The sequence below is a fragment of the Phyllobates terribilis genome, unplaced genomic scaffold, assembly GCF_046119375.1.
Source record: "Phyllobates terribilis strain yellow unplaced genomic scaffold, ASM4611937v1 Scaffold_4__5_contigs__length_816908805, whole genome shotgun sequence".
Classification (NCBI taxonomy): domain Eukaryota; kingdom Metazoa; phylum Chordata; class Amphibia; order Anura; family Dendrobatidae; genus Phyllobates; species Phyllobates terribilis.
Genome location: NW_027362764.1, coordinates 245,726,503 through 245,747,027, shown reverse-complemented (window position 1 = coordinate 245,747,027; position 20,525 = coordinate 245,726,503). Strand labels below are relative to the sequence as shown.

The window sequence follows — 20,525 nt, the reverse complement described above, 5'->3', positions numbered from 1 at the left end:
TACTTAATAGCTTGCACTATAGATCCAGGCCGAAAACAGTTTTCAAACACGGGCCAAACCAAGACGCATTCACTAGACATGCCAGATGACGAATCATGATTTATCATTCCAATGAATTAATTTCCACCATGCAAGAGTCCAATGGAATCTTCTTCTCACCAGTCCAGCTGACACTTGGCATTATGCATGTTGATCCAAGACTTGTGTGCTGCTGCTTCGCCATGGAAATCTGAATCGGTGAAGCTCCCCATGAACAGTTCTTGTGTTGATAGTGTCTCCATAACTTGGCACACTTATTGTGTGAGCCACAATGACTTGCCGCTTTGTATTTATTTCCCGACATCTATATTTAGCATTGCTAGCGCAATAGTTGACTAGAAGGACACAAATTAGTAAATGCATTATTTATAGGCCAGAATTGTGTAAATTCAAATTTCACCCTTTCCTTGGTTCTGACCCTTTACCACAAACTTGAAAATAAGTATGAAGTTTAGTGACTCATTGGACGACCTTGGACTTCAAGTCGACAATTTTTATTGACTCATTAGCTGCACTTTCTATTTCACTTTTACATTAATCATTCGAATTGGAGTCCCTATGTCTGTGACTGTCTTACCAGAGTTACTATATTGATATGGTGTCAATTTACAATTCATAATTAAGAGAATAAATTGCATGAGGTCAATGGTTGAAAGGATTTTCACAGAACTCCATTCATTTATATAGGATATAGCTAGTTCTGTCAGTTCCATAGAATGTTCCTTCAGAACCATTTAACTGAATGAAGTGGTGGTTGAGCATGCGAACCACTACTCTATTCATGCCTTGGATTCCTGTCTTTCTCAAGATCGATGGATCACCAAATTGATGATCATACATTTAGCATCTAATATGTGGATAGGTGATAAATTTTTATAGTAAGAAACTCCCGAATAAAAACATTGCCTTCTGAATGCCTAAAGAAAATTAAGAATATCCAAACTTTTCAAGTCAACCAGTTAAGTCACATTATTTTAGTTTGTTGGCACATGGCAGTCCATAAGTAGGTAATTTTGAAGATCCATATACATATACAGTACAGACCAAAAGTTTGGACACACCTTCTCATTTAAAGATTTTTCTGTATTTTCATGACTATGAAAATTGTACATTCACACTGAAGGCATCAAAACTATGAATTAACACATGTGGAATTATATACTTAACAAAAAGGTGTGAAACAACTGAAAATATGTCTTATATTCTAGGTTCTTCAAAGTAGCCACCTTTTGCTTTGATGACTGCTTTGCACACTCATGGCATTCTCTTGATGAGATTCAAGAGGTAGTCACTGGAAATGGTCTTCCAACAATCTTGAAGGAGTTCCCAGAGATGCTTAGCACTTGTTGGCCCTTTTGCCTTCACTCTGCGGTCCAGCTCACCCCAAACCATCTCGATTGGGTTCAGGTTTGGTGACTGTGGAGGCCAGGTCATCTGGCATAGCAACCCATCACTCTCCTTCTTGGTCAAATAGCCCTTACACAGCCTGGAGGTGTGTTTGGGGTCATTGTCCTGTTGAAAAATAAATGATGGTCCAACTAAACGCAAACCGGATGGAATAGCATGCCGCTGCAAGATGCTGTTGTAGCCATGCTGGTTCAGTATGCCTTCAATTTTGAATAAATCCCCAACAGTGTCACCTGCAAAGCACCCCCACACCATCACACTTCCTCCTCCATGCTTCACAGTGGGAACCAGGCATGTAGAGTCCATCCGTTCACCTTTTCTGCATCGCACAAAGACACGGTGGTTGGAACCAAAGATCTCAAATTTAGACTCATCAGACCAAAGCACAGATTTCCACTGGTCTAATGTCCATTCCTTGTGTTCTTTAGCCCAAACAAGTCTCTTCTGCTTGTTGCCTGTCCTTAGCAGTGGTTTCCTAGCAGCTATTTTACCATGAAGGCCTGCTGCACAAAGTCTCCTCTTAAAAGTTGTTGAAGAGATGTGTCTGCTGCTAGAACTCTGTGTGGCATTGACCAGGCCTCTAATCTGAGCTGCTGTTAACCTGCGGTTTCTGAGGCTGGTAACTCAGATAAACTTATCCTCAGAAGTAGAGGTGACTCTTGGTCTTCCTTTCCTGGGGCGGTCCTCATGTGAGCCAGTTTCTTTGTAGCGCTTGATGGTTTTTGCAACTGCACTTGGGGACACTTTCAAAGTTTTCCCAATCTTTCGGACTGACTGACCTTCATTTCTAAAAGTAATGATGGACACTCGTTTTTCTTTACTTAGCTGCTTTTTTCTTGCCATAATACAAATTCTAACAGTCTAATCAATAGGACTATCAACTGTGTATCCACCAGACTTCTGCACAACACAACTGATGGTCCCAACCCCATTTATAAGGCAAGAAATCCCACTTATTAAACCTGACAGGACACACCTGTGAAGTGAAAACCATTTCCGATGACTACCTCTTGAAGCTCATCAAGACAATGCCAAGAGTGTGCAAAGCAGTCATCAAAGCAAAAGGTGGCTACTTTGAAGAACCTAGAATATAAGACATATTTTCAGTTGTTTCACACTTTTTTGTTAAGTATATAATTCCACATGTGTTAATTCATAGTTTTGATGCCTTCAGTGTGAATGTACAATTTTCATAGTCATGAAAATACAGAAAAATCTTTAAATGAGAAGGTGTGTCCAAACTTTTGGTCTGTACTGTATACCCAAAAGCACATTTCCAGAAATGTAATTAATTTTTCACCACCAATGAAGCTTCACATTGCAAACCGAGAGACACTGAAGAAATCCAGAATGATACATTTTGGTACTGCACATATTTATCAATAAATTATCCCAGCAATGGTTGAATGAAGATTATGGATATCTGGGCACAGTTGTGTGCATCCAGGAAGGATATGGAGCATATAGAAGTATAATAAATGTAGGCTAGATACAGGGGAGTAAGGACCGAAGTTGTAAGCGGTGAGACCGGGCCTGGAGTTACTGGGGGGTTTGCACAGAAGCAGCAGGCTCCTTTCAGTGAGGAAACATCACTGTTGGGGTTGCAGTTATAAGAGAAGAAGGCAGCTCTTCATTCTCCAGCGCTGCAGCCTCTCCGCTCTGAGCTCAGTGTCACTGAGGTCATCTATGTCTGTGTCGGTATCGTCAGCCAGCATATGCACTCCAGCAGAGAATTAGTGCTATACTGTTTGTTGCCATTTCATTAAACTGGTTATTAAGATGGCGGTGACGCGCCCCTGGGCCTGCTGTGTCGCGCAGCGTCTCGCGCACGGGGGCTTACCCGGAACCGGATCAGATGAGGGTTGTAGTCTCCGAGTGGCGGGGACCCGGTCCGTGCCCAGGGAGTCAACTCAGTGTGTGGCAGTCTTGATAGATGTTATTTGAGTGTCGACTACGCCACCCGTTGATTTGCAGCTATGGAGCTGCCGCTGCAGGGCAGACCGCTGAGGCCGGTGTAGAATTGTGCAGCGTGATAGTATAACCCCCAACGGGAGGGGTATGGCCTCAGGGCAGCCGACGTGGAAGATGAGGGTAGCAGGAACCACTCAGAGACGGTGCGGTGTAATTCAGGGTCTTTACTGGTAACAACGATAGACCCTCCCGGAGTACTTGCTAGCGAACGGGGCCTGGTCAGTCCTTGAGCAGATGGGATCTCCCCTGGCCAGGCGGAGTTGTAGGCCTCCCAAACTGACTGTACTCTTCTGGCTACCTTGCTAGAAGCGGATATAAGTAGCCCACGTCCCTGAGTGTACCGTGTGGTGCTCACCCGTATGGCCGGTGACTCGGGGCCTTCTAATGGCTTCCGCTCCACGATGGCGGCGCTGGTCCCACGCGTGTGACCGTGCCTTCGGGTTTCTGGGCCTGAGGACCTGAAATCCCCTGCCGGTCGGCTTCTGCTGCTGGGTAAGAGTTAGTCCCCACAGCCTCGGACGCCGGGTCCGGTAAGAAAGCTTCTCAGTCAGGGCGAGCTCTGCAGCTGCCAGCCCCTGACTTGTAGTAGTATTACTCCCACTGAGCTTCTGCTGTTTCTTCCTGTGACTGTTTCTTGTCTCTACTCTCCTTGACTGACTAACCCTGCTTCAGCCCCGGGTTTATATAGGGGAAGGTCTTCCCCTCCCAAGACTGGGCAGGAGGTGTGGCATCTACAGGATCCCTGGCCAAGAGACCTCCCACCTGCTCTCAGACATAACATTGCTTGTTACTGTGGAAACCAGACCCCTGGGGTGCCACAGCGGCAAGAAGGGTGGTGGTGAGACTTTACTTCAGGGGTTTGATGTCATTGAGCAAGGTGGGAGGATAAGCAGTTGGGGGTGTTGATGGGAAGAGACAGAATGGTGAGGTAATGAGCAAGAAGTGGGGGTGCAGGATAAAGAGAAAGGGAGGTAGCTGATAAGCTGGAGGTGGGGAGGTGCTGCAGAATGACTAGTGAAAGGATGGGGGCCCATTGAAAAGTTTGGTCCGGGGCCCATCCCTGGATATACATTACCGTTCAAAAGTTTGGGGTCATTTAGAAATGTCATTATTTTTTAAAGAAAAGCACATTTTTTTTCAATGAAGCTAACATTAAATGAATCAGAAATAGACTCAATACATTGTTAATGTGGTAAATGACTATTCTAGCTGCTAATGTCTTGTTTTTATTGCAATATCTACATTGGTGTATAGAGGCCCATTTCCAACAACCACCAATCCAGTGTTTTAATGGTACATTGTGTTTGCTAACTGTGTAAGAAGGCTAATGGATGTTTAGAAAACCTTAGAAAACCCTTGCACAAGTATGTTAGCCCAGCTCTGGAGCATTACATTTGTTTGTTCTATGAAACTCTCAAAATGGCCAGAAAAAGAGAACTTTCATTTGAAACTCAACAATCTATTCTTGTTCTTAGCAACGAAGGCTATTCCATGCGAGAGATTGCCAAGAAAGTGAAGATTTCCTACAATGGTGTGTACTACTCCCTTCAGAGGAGAGCACAAACAGGCTCTAACCAGAGTAGAAAGAGAAGTGGGAGGCCCCGCTGCACAACTGAGCAACAAGACAAGTACATTAGAGTCTCTAGTTTGAGAAATCGACGCCTCACAGCTCCTAAACTGGCAGCTTCATTAAATAGTACACGCAAAACGCCAGTGTCAACGTCTACAGTGAAGAGGCGACTCCGGGATGCTGGCCTTCAGGGCAAAGTGGCAAAGAAAATGCCATATCTGAGACTGGCTAATAAAAGGTAAAGATTAATATGGGCAAAAGAACACAGACATTGGACAGAGGAAGATTGGAAAAAAAAGTTTTATGGACAGACGAATCAAAGTTTGAGGTGTTTGGATCACACAGAACATTTGTGAGATGCAGAACAACTGAAAAGATGCTGGAAGAGTGCCTGACGCCATCTGTCAAGCATGGTGGAGGTAATGTGATGGTCTGGGGTTGCTTTGGTGCTGATAAAGTGGGAGATTTGTACAAGGTAAATGGGATTTTGAATAAGGAAAGCTATCACTCCATTTTGCAACGCCATGCCATACCCTGTGGACAGCGCTTGATTGGAGCCAATTCATCCTACAACAGGACAATGACCCAAAGCACACCTCCAAATTATGCATGAACTATTTAGGGAAGAAGCAGACGGCTGGTATTCTATCTGCAATGGAATGGCCATCGCAGTCACCAGATCTCAGGGAGCATTCTTTGACGAAAGCAAAGTTTGAAGGAGAAAATTATTCTTTCTAATAAAAATCATTATTTCTAACCTTGTCAATGTCTGGACTATATTTTCTAATCATTTTGCAACTCATTTGATAAATAAAAGTATGAGTTTTCATGGAAAACACAAAATTGTCTGGGTGACCCCAAACTTTTGAACAGTAGTGTATATATGTAGATAGATAGATAGATAGATAGATATAATTTTAGTAAGCTGAACTCAGTTTTATAATTTAATTTACATTTAAGGGTTCATAAATAAATAGGAATGGTTGAGCAGCCTGGATTCTGTACATTGCTATGGAAGGAGTTTGAACTATGATGGTGGTACACAAGGTTTATTGACTCCATAAAATATTCTCTCTGTTCTGATGACACTATGTTGCTCATTGCCTTGCTGATGTAACCGTAGGCCATGGCAGAACTTTCAAGGATGTACCGTTATCCTCTTATCAGTCATCAAAGAGCAAATATTAACTGTTCTCTGAACCATCTTTTGTGTAACTTCCAATTCACGGGAGAGGGGAGAGTTGCAAGACTCGCTATGAACTCCATTGCTACCTGTTTACAGAAAGATTTATAGTCTGTCTAACAGGACATTACGCAAAGTGACTAATTACTAGCAGGTAGTAAAAAAAATCCTGCTCACAATGTTTTAGTATCTGAAAAAAAAATAAATAAAATTAACAAGGAAAAATCCAACAGCAAATATGATTTATTAAAACTAGTAAAAGACAAATTTGGATCATTTACCCACAGCAACTAATTAGGTTATGACTGTATTTAAAAATTGGCCTCTAAAAAATGAGAACTGAATTCTGATTGGCGGCTATGGTTAACATTATTTTCTCTTACATCAGCCATGATGAATATCCTCCTTAGTCTATATCTGCATATAATTAACTAATTATTTCAAAATAAAAATCAAGTTTTTTTTTTAATTCATAGCATTATGCCATTATAGGGAAATATTATTTTAACATGCATCCACAGTTTGCATCATGTAATCTGTCATCGTATAGATGAGAATATTCTAGAATGTTTCTACAAGAGATTAAAAATAGTCATGATAATAAAATACACTTCCTAACATATTTTAAGCTACCCAATACTGTATCATCCTAAATCAGTCTACTAGGCAACAGACAAAAACAGCAAATAAATGTCAATCTTTTTGAAGGACATCATGACAAGTTTGTAAAACAGAATTTTTGGGATCGGCTACAGCACCTTAAACATTCCTACACTAGGCGGAACTTAGTCTATCTGAAAAAAAAAGTCTGTCTCAAATGGTCAACAACCGGCCAGACTGCATAGTACGCAGTTCTTTAATTTTCATTTGCAACGGAGTAGAGCTTGTTTAGACGAGGAAGCATCTAAGGTTTATGAAATAGATAACAAAGCTAAAATCATGATTTACTTCCTCTTGAAAAAGCCATAAAATGTCAAAGTGCTGTAAAGTTGGAAGGTAACATCAGGTGATTTATATAATTAATATAAAAAGAAACTAGCAAGCCATAAAACTCAACTCTGGAGCCAAAGGTTCACGGACTGTGAGGAAAGCTACATATGATGTCTCCAAGGACAAATAATGGGTGCGTGAATGATAATGTGAAATCTGCATGAAATCAACTGTTCGTCAAAAGAAAAGTAATGGCTCTGATTCACGTCACACACGGAACTTAGAAAATACTTCATGCAAATAACAAAGACAGAAGAGGTAGATAGGAGAAGATCGTAACGAGAGCAAAAGTAGGGAAGATCTTGGCACCTTGGACAAGACAATCAGTATTTGATGAAACTCAGCCTTTCACTGTAGGAGACAAGGCAGACATTATCAGCAGCTCGGTCCTTCTTTCTTTGCTAAAAGTGCATGTTAGTGTCAAAGACATATGCACAAATTTTGTGTGGCGCTGCTACAATTCCCTATGACGGACCTGTAGGTACTTCATATGATGTCGTATGGGTGCAGTGCAACCTTGCTTCTTAAGAATGCGACATGCAATGGATCTAATCAAGGCTGTAATAGATTATGGGACATGTTATCTACATCAGTGTTCATTAGGTCTAGAGGCCCAGTTGGACAAAATGGGTAATTTTGACGAAATCATTTGTTTGGCGCTGGGTTTTTAGATGTCCGACAATTGAGCACCGATCTACTTTTCAACGACAAACGTTCACAGTGATCCGAAAAATCTATCGGGCATGTTTGATAATTTCTTATGAATGCCATAAAGTAAAATGTGCTGATTGTTTGAAAAACAAAAGATGTCTTCATTTTAGTTTGGATTCACCTCCCCCACCCCCCATTATCAAACTTTTTTTGAAAAATGTAAGGCTTCATATGAAAAATATGATTTTGTCAGAAATGTCTGTGGTGAGGTCGTGCAAATGATTTATCATATGAACGACGGGCGAACGTTCATCATTCGATTTTCATCTCATGGTTATGGGGCACTAACAATGCAAATCCTATGGAAAGTCAATGCTCTGTGCAGGGGGCAGTGGCCATAGGTAAAATTACTAATACTAACCTAGACTGGCCCTATCTAATCTATAGACTCAAGTTACCATAGACAGAAGTTTGTTTGTTTTTTTAAATATGCATTGTTTCAGCATCTCATTATAGAGAACACTTGCTTTGTTGCACTTGGGATACTGAAATGTAGCATTCATAGATAGAAAACCTATTTTTGCTACCATACTGCATTATGTATGTGTGGCACCCCAGGGGTCTGGTTTCCACAGTAATGCAATGTTATGTCTGAGAGCAGGTGGGAGGTCTCTTGGTCAGGAATCCTATGCATGCCACACCTCCTGCCCAGTCCTGGGAGGGGAAGGACTTCCCCTATATAAACCTGGGGCTGAGGCAGGGTTAGTGAGTAGAGAAGAAGTAGAGAAGAGCAGCAGATATAGGAAAAGAACATCAGGAGCTCTGTGGGAGCAGTGCTATAAGGAGTCAGGGGCTGGCAGCTGCAGAGCTCGCCCTGACTGAGAAGCTATCACCGGACCCGGAGTCCGAGGCTGTGGGGACTAATCTTTACCCAGCAGCAGAAACCGCCCGGCAGGGGATTTCAGGTCCTCTGGCCAAGAAACCCGAAGGCACGGTCACACGCGTGGGACCAGCACCGCCGTCGTGGAGCGGACGCCACTAGAAGGCCCCGAGTCACCGGCCATACGGGTGAGCACCACACGGTACACTCAGGGACGTGGGCTACTTATACCCGCCTCTAGCAAGGTAGCCAGAAGAGTACAGTCAGTTTGGGAGGCCTACAACTCCGCCTGGCCAGGGGAGATCCCATCTGCTCAAGGACTGACCAGGCCCCGATCGCTAGCCAGTACTCCGGGAGGGTCTATCTTTATCACCAGTAAAGACCCTGAACTACACCGCATCGTCTCTGAGTGATTCCTGCTACCCCCATCATCCACGTCGGCTGCCCTGAGGCCATACCCCTCCCATTGGGGGTGATACTATCACGCTGCACAATCCTACCACCGGCCTCAGCGGTCTGCCCTGCAGCGGCAGCTCCTTCGCTGCATTCAACGGGTGGCGTAGTCGTCCAACATCTACCGCTAATACAACGCCACTTAGTCTGACTCCCTGGGCACGGACCGGGTCACCGCCACGAGACTACAACCCTCAACAGATCCGGCTCCGGGTAAGCTCCTGCATGCGCAACGCTGTGCAACACAGGCCCAGGGGTGCGTCATATGATTTATAGGATGTGTTATATTTCCAATAACCATGCATTACTTCAAAGTTATATACATTTGAAGGAATCTCCCAAATCTCCATCACACAGTGATTCACAGAGAGGATATCCGAGTCATGCACCACCCCGTCAGGCTCTACAGTGAATATAATACATTGGGTGCTTGGAGTGCTCCTTTATATAAATAGGTCACAGAACACCAGCCTACATGTATGTATCTCTTTAAATCATATGGAAGTAAACCCCAGCAGATTGGCCATATGCACTGTACTGCCGACCACTGCCAAGAAATGTAACATAAGACACAGCAATGCATTCCTTTGGTCTGTAACAGCTTGCTCTGTAAATACAGCACATTTTTATTGGATATAACGCAAGTATCAAACTGTGCAATAATCATTTTGATTATGTGTTTATCTTCTTTATCACATGTATTTAAGATGTCTTGTTATTCCATATTGTTCTCAGCACTGATCTGAAGCCTTTACTACCATACCAGACAACCAATGTTTAACTGTGAGTCACCAAATATATGACGGGTAAATAGGTCCCATATAAATAAGGTTTCAGAAAATAGGAGATAATAATAATAATAATGTAAAATTGTATTTGGAAGCATCACCCCTCAGAATAATTATAACTAAAATGGAAACTGCAGAAGTTAATACTAATAATAATTATATATAAATAACTAAATATAATAATATTACCATTACTATTATTTTACTTTATCTTTATTATTAAAAAATTACATCATTATTCTTAATGTTATTATTGCTATTATCATTATCTCCTACTTTCTGAAACTTTATATGGGACCTTATATATTAATTAAAATTAAAATGTAACTCACAGAAGTTATTATTATTATTATTATTATTATTAATACTACTAATAATAATAATAATAACTTCGGTGGTTTACATTTCAGTTATAATTATTCTGAGGGGTGATGCTTCCAAATACAACTTTACATTATTATCTTTATTATTATCATCTCCTATTTTCTGAAACGTTATATGGGACCTTTTATAATATTTATAATTAAAATGTAAACCACATCAATTATTAATAATAACTTTTATTAGTATTATAATTGTTGTTGTTGTTGTTATTATTATTATTATTATTATTAACTTCTGTGGTTTTACATATTAGTTATAATTATTTTGAAGAGCAATGCTTCAAAATAAAATTTTACAAAATATTATAGATAGCATAATGCCTTTTGAGTTGTTACATAAAAGAATTCATAACTGACATTGAAACTAACACATAATTGAAATGAAGAACAACTTATGCAATTTGCATTGTATTGGAATTGGAACCTACACAATATAGAACAATGAGAATATATCACCCTCTAATTATAAAATGAAAAGCGTACGAAAAGAGCTGCCTTAAAGCTTCGCTGTAAAACAAATAGACCAACGTCATTGTGCTCATATTGACAGCCACATCGTTTCTATTGTCTGTATATAGCCCATAGGCACATATACAGAACTATAACCAATGTTGGAGATGGGTTCTGTGGGACGATCTGAGGAAATAATTCACGTATATACTGCAGATATCATTTAAATTATGCACATATATCTTATATGTGTTAGGCTGTGTGCCCACGATGCATTTTTTTAAGAGTTTCCGCAGAGGCAAAAACGCTGCAGAAACGCTTAAAAAACGCTTGGTAGAAGGCCTGCCATGTTCCCCAATGATAATCCGCATGAACTGTGCACATGCTGCGGAAATTTCCGTTGTGGATTATCATTGCGGAAAAAAAAGCAGCACTACCAATTATTTTGCCGGAGCGCTGCGTTTTCGCCGCCATTGACTTGCATTAGACTGCATGGAATCCGCATCACTGGATCTGTACATGCGGAATCCAAGCATTTCAATGTGCGGATGGTACCCGGGTGTGGAGGACAGGAGACTCTCCTCCGGACCCAGGTACCATAGAACCTGTAAAAAAAAGAATAAAATAAAAAATAAATATTATACCTACCTTCTGATGGCCCCCGGTCTCCTTGTCTTCACTTGCCAACAGATCGCAGTGGACTGAAGGACCTGCCATGATGTCATTTAGTCATGTGACGGCAGGTCCTTCAGTGTACCGCGAGCTGCCGGCAAGCCAGGACGGAGCGAAGCAAGACTGCGGGGGCCATCAGAAGGTAAGTATAGATTTATTTTTTCATTTTTTGACATTCTCTCGGGTCACACTATATAAATCCATGCCGTTTGCATGGATTTATATAGTGTGACCAAGTTGTCAAGCACTTTGCAAGTGATGCTAAAAGTGCTTGGAAAGCGCTTGTCAACCCGCATGCAGAAATGCATGTGAAGAACGCTTCACATCCGCATGTCCCTGGCAGGAAAAACGCATGTACAATCCACATGTACAATCCGCATGCGTTTTTTCTGCCAGGGAGATGCAGAAACGCTCAGGAAAAAATCCGCAGCATTTCTGCATCGTGGGCACATAGCCTTATAATCTCTTCCTGATAATCAATAAAGTCAAATTGATTTGTGACCTCTGTGATAGACCCTGGTAGGAAGTGACCGGCTCCAAAGCTTCAAGTGGAGATGTCTTCAGCTGAAGCTTTTGGTCCCTGTGGTATCAGAGGAACAGTATTGTACCTGATAGGTCATCTAGACCTTGACTTTAACAAATTTTTATTTTATAGTAGACGTTATTATTTCTGTTATTCACACAAAAACTACATCACATTTTCTCAAGAGAGGAAGCCTAATCCTGCTATAAGTAACAACAGCTATCAATGATGTTCATATGAAGATATAAAATATCTTTTTTTGTCCAATAATCTTCATTGACTAAATAGAAATGCTCATGCACTTTGGGATCTGGTATTCTCAAATAATTCTGTATTATACATGACAATCAAATATTCACACTGAGCGATTTCATCTTAAAGAGACGAGACAATGAACATGTTAAATACATACAGGATTATGTCTGAGGAGATTGCTGCCATTAAACTGTTAAATGTGATCGTAGGCAGAACTTTAGAATTGCCAATGGCACCTGCAGTCCGGTCATATCTGTTTCTTTGTCACGCAATCGTTATGTCACTCATCTAATATGAAGGGCAACTTGAAAGACACAATATTCATGACAGATTTCTGCCCCCAAGAGCAGTATGACACAATAACTAGTTCTTCTACTTGACTACTGTCAACTCTTAATTTTAACCCCAACCACAAGGGCCAAATCAAGGTTAGTGAAGGCCCCGGGTAAATAATTGCAGCTGTGGACCTTTTTCCCAATAGCAATGTCATTTACTATGACGATACTGTGAATTACACTGGACACAAACATTAGATAATTGTCAGAAGAAGATGAGCATAATTTGAGGTCCATCGATTGTAAATGAGGACAACTCCCCTGTCCTCTGATTTCCTTGTTAGGAAACACTTAGGTTTGGCATGTTCGAGCTTAGTTGTGGCTAAATATGATCTTCAGGGCTGGAAGGTTCTGAATTTGCATTGACCCCTTTTGCCATTACTATAATTTGATCCTGCCATTCATTACATCACATTAGAAGGAACCTGTCAGCTTCCCCAAGCCCACCAAACCACCTCTCTTAATATACATCCTAACAAATCCCTTTCTGTTAATTATAGATTTTTGAGTATGCTTAAAATTAATGTTATAACTGGGCTTGCTATATGCTAATTAGTGAGTGATAGTCATGGGGTGTTGTTCTCGCCGGACTAACCTTCCCACTGATCATGTTATCACGCAAGTCTTGTTGACTTTGCAAAATCTCGGCTGCGCTGGTGGCTTGTATTGGAGCTGGGTGTACACTCCCAGGTTTCATCGGCGCACTGTGTATGCCTTGGGGGGCAGCAGTGAGGTAGGTCTCATTCAACCGCGAGTTTTACAAAAAGCTGGCAGTAATGGTCCAGAGAGTGTTGTGTCACTGTTGCCTTTGTTCAGACAGTCTACCTGCTTCAATTTTGTAAAAGAAATAAGAAATAAATGGATGCAACACAGAGGCAACATGGATGACACATGAGAAAAAAAAACGAGCTGTTTTACACAGATGTAAAAATAGACATGGAGGTGTGAATGTAGTATAAGGGGAACCTGTCATCAAAAATGGTATTTACTGGATGTCCCGCTGCAAGGAGAAAAGAGAGTTATATTCTCCCTGCAGCCGCTTGCTTTCAGTCATCAGGGGCTGTGAACGGTCACCGCTCACTACACAATGAAGGTGCTGTAATTGCACCCACTGGCCCTTAACTGGCATCCTGCTCCACAGAATATGTGCCAAGAAACATGCCAGGCAAGGATCAGTGCTCCTGCACTGTATAGTGAGCGGTGACTACTCACTGCGCCCGGTGCTGCCCACTTGACTTGAAGTGAGCGACTTAAAGGTATTTACCTGCAAATTAGTACTATGTCTGCAGGTAAATACCAGGTCTTATGACAGCTTTCCCTTTACAGGGCACAAATATAGTCAATTCAGAACAGTACGGAGCAGTAATTGCTAGTCATCTATGTCAGGAAAGAGCATATTAGGTCCACTCCGAAACTTCATGTGAGACTAAATGACACCACTAATATTTAGCTAAGGAGTAGTGCTGACTAGATGACTATGTGACAGTATGCAAACCTTAGCACACCCTGTTCAGTAAGACATTGGTTTTCTTATCAACTGATCAACCTAAATACAATAGTGACACAGATAACACCTGCAGGCTGAGCTCACAGCAATGAGGTACCACAGGCCACTCAGTATAGGCGTAAATCCCAGAATTACCATACAAAGTACAATACAGAAAGGTACATAGATATTGATTAGATTTCAGCTCTTGCCTATATTCTTTGCTTATATGTCTGTTGTGGTAAATGTCAAAAAGTAAAAAGGGTCCTCTGAAAAGGGTTCCTATTGGCTGTTTATTTTATTTTATTGAGAAGCCATTATAATGAGACAAATGTCCAATAAATTCTGAAATATTTGAATAGACATATTATTATTATGTCCCTTATTCATAAAATATGGTTAAAAATTATCAACTATGGCGATTGGAGTAAAAATCTAACAAACATTAATTGGCTTTTACATAGGACTGCTATAATTAGAAGGTGTTTCCCTAATGCTGTGTATTCCTCACATCTATTCTCTTTCTTTTCCACTTCACTATAATTAGATGTAATGATAACAATTCAATGTCAGCTGCAGCAATTGTCAAGCCTGTCATTGAGGAAAGCCTATTTGAATAGATGGGGGCTCTTACATCTTATTCAACGCTTGCCATCATTGTCATTGGCCATTTTCGATACTGTACGGACATCAAGAATATTCACAAGAATATTCACACAAAAATCATGTGTAACAGAAATAGTGAAACCTACAACTTTTAGTAGAATATAAAGAAGCATATCCGTAATATGGCAGTGTTGATTTTTCTGTGGTTAATAAGTTTAAACCTTTCACCCCGGGCCATTTTCTGTTATTTTTCATTATAGAAAAAGCTGTCATGTGCACGGAAAGGTGCGGGCTCATTGCCGGAGCCTGCACCAAAGAGGCGGAGGTGACCTTGGACATACCTACAGTATGTGTCCAAGGTTGTTAAGGAGTTAAAAAAAAATGTTTTGATGGTTCAAATCCGTGAAGAAAAAATAAGCCGCGTGTGCATGAGATTTCAGAATTCTCATTCACTTTGCTGTTACAGCAATTATTACTTTTGAAAAACACAAGGAAAAAAACGCGGAAAAAACACAGCGTGTGAACAAACTAGACATTCACTTTCAATACTGAAAAATGTTGTACATATATCATACCACAATACAAGTATGCTGCTGATCCATCTTTTCATTAACATTTTCCCATGAATGCACTTTTCCAGGAAGAAATGTTAAAAAAAAATAGTTTTAAGGGAACCGATTATAAGGTATACAAATAATTATGGGGTTGGGAACTATATAATTTAGGGACTCTTTCACGATATCAAAATTCCAGGAATAAATCCTCACAGCCTCAGGTTGGCTTTTCGATAGCTGTCACTTTATAATCATTTCTTGCCTAGTTATCATTTTACAGGAAAAACCTGCAGATGTAGCAGAGCTGATTTGACTGTACTAGAAATAAAGCACTGACATTTTGGTGAACTTGTACAGGCTAACCAATATGAATAGGTAGAGTTTCAATGTCAAATTTTGAGAGAAGCGTAGCAGTAGCTAGAGGTTCTCTCCATGAGATGGAGTTTACACTATACCAGATCCCAATCCTAGGTAAGAGGTCAGTGGCATAACTTGAAGCTTGTGGGCCCCAATGCTAAATCTCGAATAGGACCCCAAATATTGCATGTCTTTGATAGAAATGGTCTTTTCATATGGGCCAAAGGTCCCTCCAGGCTTCAGGCCCAGGGGGCAATTGCATCTATTAGGGCAGCACGGTGGCTCAGTGGTTAGCACTGCAGCCTTGCAGCTCTGGAGTCCTGGGTTTCAAATCCCACCAAGGACAACATCTGCAAGGAGTTTGTATGTTCTCCCCGTGTTTGCATGGGTTTCCTCCGGGTTCTCCGGTTTCCTCCCACACTCCAAAGACATACTGATAGAGAATTTAGATTGTGAGCCCCAATGGGGACCGTGCCGATAATGTGTCTGAATTGTAAAGCGCTGCGGAATATGTTGACGCTATATAAATAAAGAAATTATTATTATTTATTATTATTATCTATTATAGTTACGCCCCTGGGTCTACATCACCCTTCATTTTTTGCTGCAGGGTTTACATAGAACTTAGAATAAATTTCTTGTACACAATTAGGTTAAACTTAATTCTAATACTTTCAGCACCAATAGTATGACATACATTACAATCAGTATTTGAAATAAAATACATGAGTCCTAATCTTAGAGTAATAAATAATATCACCATTTCTTAAGCTTGGAGTTGTGATATCCCTATTCCCCTAAATTTGGAGTTGTGATGTCACTATTTCCTTAAACTTTAAACAATGATGTCACCATTCCGCAAAGCTAGAAGTATTGATGTTACCACTCCAATAAGCATGGAGTGATGATGCCATAATTCCGCCAAGCTTGGAGTAATTATGTCACCATTCCTCTAATCTTACGGTAATGATATTACTGTTCCCCTAAGCTTGAAGCAATGATGTCACCATTCACTTGAGCTTGGAGTAATGATGTCACTATTCCCCCAAGCTTGAAGTAATTATGTCACCATTTCCCTAAGACGGTGGTAATGATGTCACCATTCCGCTTTGATAATATTTTTTAATGGGAAACACAGTTTAGAATGAATATCAAATTTGATCAATTTAGAGATATGTGATCTGCACTCAACTAAAAGCAGTCCAGCGCTTACCTGTACCTGTCATCCATTTCATAGGTTATCACACTGCACCATTTTTAATTTATTTTAAAAAAGTGTAACCAATACGGTCTGTTTTTTAGGTCTATAAGGATTGGGAATGGCTGCCTTTTAGCTAAATCGTTAAGCACCATCAAGTTGTGTTGGATGGACTGGTTTATACATTTTCACTACAGAATTGCTCAGTGTCTTCGTCCAGGGTCATATGGAATTCTGTCTCTGTCCTCAGCAAGCAGCGGAAGCGGTGAAAGTCTAAATAAACTCAGGATAGTAGATAGGGGGGACAATATTACACATGAAGACTTCCTGAATAGCCGAAACACAAACAGAAGGGACCTTGCTGCTGTGGCCTCCAGGAAAGGAAGTGGGACTTGTGCTGATTTAGGTGGGCAGGTCCCTCTTGTATTCCAACATATAAGACTCTTCTGTAGCTTAGCCAGGAAAATAAAAGTGAGCTTTCCATTGTGTGGGCATGAAGCCCACACATTTCACACATCATTCTTGCACGGCTCAGCAGCTGCTTCGGCATTCCCCAGCTGCAGAGAGAAGCATTCCAGACAGTGAGCAGCCAGCACCAGTAATGGAGCAGAAGGCAGCCAGGGCTCAGTCCGCAGGGTCATACAGCGCACGTCTGCACTAGGAAAACTTCATAAAGTTCATGGACTGCTGGAGAACTCTACATAGTGGCATCAGGTTAGGATAAAAATCTCTGCGTTTTACAGTCCCAGCAAAATGAATTAGGCTTCTGAAATCTCATGCACATGCTGCTTTTACTTCCCTTGTGTATTTTAACCGTAAATGTGTTTTTTTTTTTCAAATTTGCAGCATGTCAATTCTTTCAGCGTTTTTCACCCATTCAAATGAATGCATAAAAAATGTAAGTAAAAAAGCATAAAAAATGTGCGTATTGTATGCTGCATTTTTCCTGCCAAGAGACGCATGTTTAGTGCAAAATAATCCACAGCAAATAATCAACATGTGCAAAAACCCTTATAGGGTAAAAGTTTATTTTAATCAATATTTTAATTAACAGATCTTTGAATAATAATAACTTCCACAATTGGATGTGTTTAAAAAAATGTTCCTGTGCTGAGATAATCTTATAAATGTGCCCCTGCTGTGTACTGTGTAATGGCTGTGTCTGACCATGCAGGAACATGGTCTGATCATACCACAGCTCCTGGGCAGGGGAGGAAGCAAAAGAGAATATACAGATATTACAGCAGGCAGATTGCAGCTGAGTCTTTCTTTGAGGTAAAACATTGTTTAAAAATAGGCAGGAAAATGTTTTACCTCACAAAAAGAATCAGCTGCGATCCCGTGCTGTAATGTCAGTATACTCTTTTGCTTTCTCCCCTGCCCAGGAGATGTGGTATGATCAGACCATGTTCCTGTACGGTCAGACACAGCCATTACACAGTACACAGCAGGGGCACATTTATAGGATTATCTCCGCACAGGAACATTTTATTTAAGCACATCCAATTGTGGAACTTATTTTCATTCCAAGATGAATATTAATTAAAGGGTGCTTTGTTAGTGGGAAACCTCTTTAATTTCAATTAATATCTTTTTTAGTCTATAGGTGCCCATTTGTAGCATCCTATTGATTCCCTTCCCCAATAACTGCTTGTATTTATTGATAAAACAATACTATGAGATTGTTTCCTGTTGAAAATATATAACACAAAGTAATACTATTGTCCTAATGCATACGTATGTGTATCTATCTGCAGTGCGGCCTGTACAGATGAGCCCAGCATTCCCGGAGGAAACCACATGTCTGGATCCACATTTTTCCCTGCGATCTGGACTGTGGGACACTTTCCTATCCAGCTGTAGTATATGGACAGGTCATCAATGCTCTGAATACATCATTCAAAAATCATTCTCAGGCTTTTTCTTCTTGATGACTCATCACTTTGTGGTTTTCTTACCTCATTGTGCTATTTAGAGCTTTCATATTGTTTTGACACATTAAATAACATTAAAGCCATTGTTTCCCTTGTATCATTTACACGTTATTAAAAGAGTGATCTCATCAATGTCGACAGATGTTTTCAAAACTTTGAGTGAATGGACCTTCACCAGACCTAAAATGTTTTGCTATGGTTAAAATAACGAGGAGCACCAGTCTCTGTTGTGGGAATAATCGGCACAGAGCAGCTAAGATACAAGGTTAAACAATATGATCATTGTAATACTGGAAGAAATACTATGTGCTGTAATAAAAATAATTTCGTTTTCCCATAAGTCCAAAATTGCAGTATTTAGTGTATAGTCATAGAAGAGGCAAGAAAAAGAGGATTAATATTTGGCAGTTAAAGCTCACAGGCTTTTGGCTGGGGTGGGGTCAGGCTGCCTCATCACAGCAGTTATAGTGTTGGTGTGAATGAACAAGGTCTCTTTAAACCCCAAGTATTGGATTTTTGACCACTACTCAATATTTGTTAATAGTCCTAATTTTGCCAGGATAATCCCGGGAACCAGAACAAAAAAGGCATGGTTTACAAGTTCCAATAGCAAAATGGTAATTTTTGGGATGTTCCTGGTGGATGCTTTAAAGTCCTTGAGAATATTTTTGTAGTATCTGAATACGGACCCCTGACATCAATATGTCACTTTGTAACCAGTTTTTCAAATTTGGATGCTAGGGACAATAATTACTTTGCCAAACACCCACCCTAAAAGATAAATTAAGGGTAAGCTTTATAGAAGCCATTCAGTTTATGGTACATTACAGAAATTGTCCTTATTAAATACTAGCTGCCAATATAAATATACAGGTGCATCTCACTAAATTAAAATATAATCAAAAAGTTAATTTATTTCAGTTCTTCAATACAAAAAGTGAAACTCATATATTATATAGAGTCATTACAAACAGAGTGATCTATTTCAAGTGTTTATTTCTGTTAATGTTGATGATTATGGCTTACAGCCAATGAAAACACAAGAGTCATTATCTCAGTAAATTAAAATAATTAACAAAAAACACATGCAAAGGCTTCCTAAGCATTTAAAAAGGTCCCTTAGTCTGTTTCAGTAGGCTTCACAATCATGGGGAAGACTGCTGACTTGACAGATGTCCAGAAGGCAGTCATTGACACACTCCACAAGGTCCCAGAGTTCCAATTTTCATTTGGAAATCAAGGTCCCGGAGTCTGGAGGAAGAGTGGAGAGGCACACAATCCAAGCTGCTGGAGGTCTAGTGTGAAGTTTCCACAATCACTGATGGTTTGTGGAGCCATGTCATCTGCTTGTGTAGGTCCACTGTGCTTTATCAAGACCAAAGTCAGCGCAGCCGTCTACCAGGACATTTTAGAGCACTTCATGCTTCCCTCTGCAGACAAGCTTTTTGGAGATGGAAATTTCATTCTCCAGCAGGACTTGGCACCTGTCCACACTGCCAAAAGTACCAATACCTGGTTTCAAAACAACAGTATCACTGTGCTTGATTGGCCAGCAAACTCGCCTGACCTTAACTCCATAGAGAATCTATGGGGTATTGTCAAGAGGAAGATGAGAGACACCAGACCCAACAATGCAGACGAGCTGAAGGCTGCTATCAAAGCAACCTGGACTTCCATAACACCTCAGCAATGCCACAGGCTGATCGCCTCCATGCCACGCCACATTGATGCAGTAATTGATGCTAAAGGAGCCCTGACCAAGTACTGAGTGCATTTATTGAACATACATTTCAGTAGGCCAACATTTCGGATTTTAAAAACATTTTTCAAGCTGTTGTTA

At 40.6% G+C, this 20,525-nt stretch overlaps 1 protein-coding gene and 1 long non-coding RNA gene across 2 annotated transcripts in view; one reads left to right on the top strand and one right to left on the bottom strand.

The window, feature by feature from the left end:
- EGFR (epidermal growth factor receptor) overlaps positions 1 to 20,525 on the bottom strand; it is a 230,189-nt gene that overhangs the window by 117,253 nt on the left and 92,411 nt on the right. The window lies entirely within an intron of this gene.
- LOC141264307 (uncharacterized) lies at positions 17,206 to 18,762 on the top strand. The gene is made up of 3 exons (XR_012319883.1): positions 17,206 to 17,465; positions 17,598 to 17,649; positions 18,509 to 18,762. It is a non-coding gene; the product is annotated as an uncharacterized lncRNA (long non-coding RNA).